Below are 6,649 nucleotides of genomic sequence, written 5' to 3' on the forward strand. Positions count from 1 at the left end.
TTTCCTAGGTCATGATCTGCTCCATGCTCCTTCAATTTGGCACTTATTTCCTGTTGGCATCTGTACTCCATTAGAATGCAAACTGTCTAACTTCCTAAGAGTTTCTAGCAAGTCTTTACTAGGTGTAATATGATCTATTGCTCCACTGTCAATTATCCACTCATAAGTCTTACTTACATTTAATAATAAAGCAGTAATACCTGCCATATTTGCAGCACAACCTTATGTTGGTGTCCTCTCCATTCTACCTACTATATCTTGATATCGTTCTTCAGAAAACTGAGATCCAAAGGCCTATCTTTCACTAGTTGAAGTTTCTGCTTCCTTTGCATAATGTGCAGCAAGCTTGAATTCATTGTTGCCTCTTAGTTCATATCCTTTCTTCTTACTTTTGAAATCTGATAGATATCCTATCACTTATAACACCTATTCTCTGGATGTCCTTTATAACCTCAATGCCAGCAAGGTGCTCCATAACCAGATTTGTAACCTTGATTTCCATATCCAACTTTATAGTTTTAGTTCCTATCTGCCAATAAGGTCAATGGATCCTTGTGTTTGTCTATCACACCTAAGGCTCTTTGACTCTCTTCTTGTGTTGCTACAGCATAAGCCTCATTTACTGTAACAACTTGTTTCCTAGCTAGGATGTTGCTTCTAATTGCACTATAGCTTTCATTTAACCCCATTAGAAATTGTAACAATCATTGAGACTTTAAATGAGTTACATAAGCAACTGACTCAAGACATTCACAACCTAGAGCTAGAATCATGACATCCATTTCTGACCACAAATCCTTCAATTTTGAGTAATAAGTTGTTACAGAATCATTACCTTGCTTGAGATTTCCAATTTCTGTCCATAGATGATAGGCTCTAGTTAGGTCTGATCTGTCAAACCTTTCCTCAAAATCCTTCCATATCTTCTTTGCATTTGAGGCATATATGATCCCATGTAATAACTCACTTGCAACAGTAATAACAATCCATGAAACCACTATAGCATTACATTTCTCCCACTGTTCTTCTAGAGCACCTTTATACATACTTTTTGCACAATTTCCATCTATGAAACCTTTTCCTTTTCCTCTAAGTGCTAGTTTCATTGATATGCTCCAAAGAGCATAATTCTCTAGTCATGTAAGTTTCATTGGGATCAAAACAACACCATGAACATTTGATGCTCGTAGATAGAGTGGATGATTATGATCGAGAGCGGTTACTTCATTCGTTTCAGTAACCGCCATTTTTGCTTGTTTTTTAAGCTTTGATTATGTGAATTTCTTTTGTTTGTTGTGTAACATATCTACTCGTGGATTACCTGCTCCGATACCATGTTAATTTTCTATATCTGAGCATGTGAGAAGCTCAGCCATGGAAATCGTATCATGCAGCAATGAGGAGAAGAGAAGACGAAAATGAAGTGAGATATTTTTCTATATTCAACAATGATTACATGAGGTGTATTGATAACCACTTTAGACACATACACGTGATCCTCAACAAACTCTCTAACAAACTAACTAATCATTGCATTAATATGACAGCTAATGAACTTCCCATAACTTCCGTTTATAGCATCATTATACAAGTGATATATAGACCCTGGAAATTGCCTATGTATATTACTTGTATATCTGTGTATATCTAACAAACTTAATAGTTAGAATCAATTTACAAAAGGTGATTTTCCCAGATTATTTAAGTTGATAAAGCCTTTATTATTTGGTAATGATGATGTTTAAATGTTGATGAAGCCTTTATTTGCAGGAGCTTAAAAAAGTTGAAACTTAAAACGTAATTAACAAAGTGCTGAAGAGAAAATCAACCCCTTAGAGCTAGCAGAGCAATAAGATTTCTATAGATAGAATAAGTTAGTTAGGGATAAATATGCTCCATTATTTGAAAGATGAAAGATTATTAGTGCTCCACCTCAAATAATAGGGACTATTTCGAATGGAAGTCCGAATATAAAGGACCATGTTGGATCTTTCGAAGTATAGCTGAAGTACAACTCTAAAAATTGACAAAATACTAGGGGGAGTGCAGCGACAGAGACTCGAACCTGCGACGCCGACAACACTTGAACCCCTCAACCACTGAACAAAGCCTCTCAATTATAACCAGGGGTTTTATTATAGAAGATATATACGTAAACCTCAAATATGACCTTTCATATATAATATAATTTCCGGCAAAGGAGATTCGGATGAACCCCCTCAGCACCACCTAGTTCCGCCCCTGCCACTTGATATGAAAGGCAATCTTGGAGAAGTGGTGTTCTTTTCCAGAAATTGTATATCGCAAAAAGTATATTTTTTTAAACGGAAAAAGGTCAAAATTACCCTTGAACTTTGAAAAATAGTTCATTCATACCCTTCGTTATACTTTAGGGCCAATTATACCCTTACAGTTATACTATGGGGTCAATTATACCCTTATGACTAACGGCTGCCACGTGGCATCATCTCAACCCTTCAAAATTATTTTACCCTCAAATAGTTTTTACCCACTAAAATAACTCAACCCGACCTGATTTTTTTTTTCGAGCAAAATTAATACGGATGCTTTTTCCAGGAAAAAAAATAAAAATAATTTCGTATTATTTTTGCTAGAAAAAAAATTGTTGAGTTATTTTAGTGGGTAAAAAATTATTTGAGGGTAAAATAATTTTGAAGGGTTGGGATGATGCCACGTGGCAGCCGTTAGTCATAAGGGTATAATTGACCCCATAGTATAACTGTAAGGGTATAATTGGCCCTAAAGTATAACGAAGGGTATGAATGAACTATTTTTCAAAGTTCAGGGGTAATTTTGATCCTTTTCCGTTTTTTAAATGCCTAAAGTGCCCTTACATACTAACCGTTAACAGTCTGTTTAGTTTGAGGAGATTCGTTAGTCATTGGGTCAAAATAGCATGCATTGCTTAATTGAAGGTCAAAAATTTCTAGTCAGATATCACTGGAACTATATCCGGAATAATGCGATAACTCGAGTAAAAGCGCCATTTTCCAGAAACTACTTTTATATATGTCATTCTTTGGCTTGCTATATGTAAGCGATTTCATGACCGAATAAAGTTAGAAGTTAGCAAAAGTGTGTTTGGTACATGAAAGTTAATCGTCCTAACAAATATTTTCAGATATAAATAGTTTTTGGTGTTTAGTTGATAGGCAAAAAAAATGTCATACTTTTTTAGTTAATAATGTAACTCTAAATTTATAATCCAACAAATACTTATTGTTTGGCACTTACTTTCGTACCACTGACAGTTTGCCACATCGGACCAAAAAGGCGCATGTAGATATGGTTATGTCCCTGTCTTGTTTCTCTTTCCTTTTCCAACAGTCCATCACTCTGCCCAATTTCAATGGAGTCCTTGTCAAAAAATAGAGCATTTAATTAAGTAATCGAAGAGAAAAAGACATTAAAGAATGGGAAAGATTGCAGCAGCTCATATATCATGTTCTTGCACATGCCGCTACAACTTTTTGGTGCCCAAATTGAAGGGAGGAGGATTCTTGTTCTTGCAGGCAAAGCAAAAGCCATTGCTTGTAAAGTCCCAGATGATAAATAATGCAGCAACTTACACTTCCAGAATTAGCACTGATATTCCTCTCCATGAAATCCCAGGGGTACTAGTACGGTTTCTATTTCTCTCCTAAATCAATTAACTTTACCTCAGTCTTAAATTGAGTCAGTTTTATAAATCAATTGTATTAAAGTTATACATGTATTTACTTAGTCCGTCAACCTTCTGCAACTCTTTTTTTTTTTTCTTCTAAAGATCTGGTTTGGAATCGATTATATGCTTTGAGAAGCTCTCATAAGCGAAGTTATAAGTATATATATCTAATGTATGGACATAAAATCCTGCATACATGTGTTGGGTTCAGAGAGTCAGAATGTTAAGTTGAATAATTGAATTGGCAGGCTTCGTTTGATCGGTATCTGGAGAACAAGCCTCAGTTTTCAAGGCCATTTTTCCTGACAAAATGAGGAGCCAACAGCTCAATGAGGTATTCATCCTGGATCTTGAACTATTAAGTATCCGGGAATAGTCTGTTGTCTCCTTATATGGTCTTGGACAATTCTCATTCATGAGCTAATTTTTGGAATTGAATTAGGCCAACAACCCATTTTCTTAATATTGTAGCAGAGCCAGACCTATCAAACCCAATGTTAGGGGTGTTAAATGCCCAACGTTGTTTGAGGAAATCGGTTGTTGGCTTCTTATGTAGTCTTGGATAATCCTCACACCTCATAAACTAGCTTTCCGGGTTGGGTTACTCCCCAAGGTCGATTTTCTTAATGGGAACTCTCCTTTCATATTTTTAATCCCTTTTGTTATTGTTTTTGTTTGTTTGCTTGCTTGAGGCTATGCAATGCTAATTGAGCACCAACACATCACTTGTCTGAATTTCTGCTCTTCAGTTTTAAGGCCTTAAACACAAGGTTAGGCCTATTTTATTTCTTTTCATAAGACCATTATCCAATAAAAGCCGCCTTGTTTAGCTCGTCTGCTGTTATTACGATGATGAGCCTTAGACCCTTGCTGTATATTCTTCCTAACCTCAGTAGTTAAAAGTGATAAACCCGAATTTCTTGTCGACGAACACAATATTTGGTGCAAAAATAAAGCTAACAATGTAGTTCAACAAACAAAACTATAGGGGTAATAGCTAGGTCTCATGTTAGTTCTACTTCCGTAGTGATTTCTGCAATTCAATTGTTGAGGTAGTCCTGTTTCCTTGCATCTTTAAGGCAATCAAATTTGTTGAGGTAGTCCTGTTTCCAAATTTGTTTCCTTGTATTTCTCTTACTATACTATTTTAGGTACTACTACTTCCGATGGTTACGACCTTCAAAGTGTGTTGGCTATCTAGGTGTTAACTTAACACTCTGTTTTTGCCCTGCACAAATTCATTTAGAACTCTTTGCTACCTAGTTAGGGCACGAGCACAGATTTAATGTCCTCGGATCTTGTGATTTTTATTACTAACAACATGCAGGAGGTGGTTAAGTTTATATGCAAGTGAAACTTTTTACCATCCTTGGCATTTAGAAAAAGGCTCATGCCTACTCCTTTGTTGGGCTAACTTTTACCAATGCGTTAAAATTCATTTGACTAAAAGCTTTCAATTTCATGCTACATTACAGTCTGATTAAACAAAAGTTTAGTTGATGCATGGAATAAAATTGAGTTATATCTAAGAAGCTATCTGGTTGGACAATGATGAATGCCTCGAGCACTCATGAATTTTGACAACAAAAGGAGTGGAAATGAACGAGCGTAAATGTCTTTTTTTGATATCCATTCCCCAAAAAAAAAAAAAAAAAAAAAAAAAAAGAAGAGATTTTTCCTCTTTCAAAATATCAAGAGAGTGGGTGAATGGCTGGTTTTCTCTTTACAGTCTGTTGTTGTGTTTCAGCATTTCCGCATATATTGTTATGCTTGACTAGTAATTCCATGCAGGAAGAGTGGAGAATTCGCATGCTACCCATAGAGTTCCTATTTATAACCGTGTGGCCAGTTATTGATATGAGATTGAGATGTAAATCCAAAGGAGTCGAGTACCCACCTGGGATCTCGCATGATGTTTCTAAGGTTCTTGAACTCGACATAGTAAGTGTCAAAGAAATTTTTTAGCGCATTCATTTTATTTTGTTTGTAATAGAATGATGTGGAGCAGAAGCCACGGCTATGCAGATAAGATGGGAGCTTCAGGGGCTGGATGATGCGCTGAAGCCATCTCAGTTCTCACTTGGTGTAAAAGGCTCTCTTTACCCCGATAGGAATGGACAACGGAGCAGGCTGAAAGGTCAACTGCAGATGAGCATTAGCTTTGTTCTTCCACCCTTGCTAGCTTTGGTTCCCGAAGATGTTCGTAGAGATGTTGCTGAGTCGGTGAGATACTAAACCTGATCTCTTTCTCATGAGTTTAACTTGTATGCACTGACTGTAAACATAAGATCACATAAAAAGATAAAATATAGGTAAATGTCCAACGTCCATAATAAGTGCAGTTAGTTACCTGTAAAACAGTATATATAAGTTAGTTACATTTTGGCAAGTATATTCATACTCCCATTGTTGACGGTATAAATTGGAGTTTGAAAGAATGTTAGGCACGCACAGAGGAACCTATTTGACAAACAATCTTATGCCTTTTTGAACAGGTGCTAAGTGGGCTACTGCAGAACATGAAGAGTAAAGTAAATGGTAGCTTACTTTCTGACTATGCTGAATTCAAGAGGGAAACGCAGAAGAACTTAGTCTGAACACTTTAATCGAACAGAAATCTTTCAAATTGACATTAGTATTCAATGGTATCTAAGAATGAGGAACTTCTGTAATTTTATTCATGGGAATTGCACATAGATACATACAATACAAGACAAGTATTCCCAAAATTTTGAAAGTTAATTCTTTCTGAGTTGAAAAAACAAAAGAATCTTTCTGAAGATGAATGTCGAAGTTATGTGAAAGTGACAAGCGAGTTTTATACATTACAATTTGAGATTTGTGTCTTGTCTTTGCTAGTTGAAATATATCTTTAGAGGAATAAAAGAAAATGGAGATACGGGGGATCGAACCCCGTGCCTCTCGCATGCAAAGCGAGCGCTCTACCATTTGAGCTCCATCCCC

General features: G+C 36.1%; 1 non-coding gene and 1 pseudogene across 1 annotated transcript; one reads left to right on the top strand and one right to left on the bottom strand.

Moving 5' to 3' along the window:
• The first annotated feature begins 3,261 nt into the window (after positions 1–3,261).
• Positions 3,262–6,508, top strand: LOC132623888 (uncharacterized; annotated as a pseudogene).
• A 68-nt stretch (positions 6,509–6,576) lies between these two features.
• TRNAA-UGC (transfer RNA alanine (anticodon UGC)) lies at positions 6,577–6,649 on the bottom strand. The gene has a single exon. It is a non-coding gene; the product is annotated as a tRNA-Ala (tRNA).

Source organism: Lycium barbarum, chromosome 12 (assembly GCF_019175385.1).
Source record: "Lycium barbarum isolate Lr01 chromosome 12, ASM1917538v2, whole genome shotgun sequence".
Taxonomy (NCBI): Eukaryota; Viridiplantae; Streptophyta; class Magnoliopsida; order Solanales; family Solanaceae; genus Lycium; species Lycium barbarum.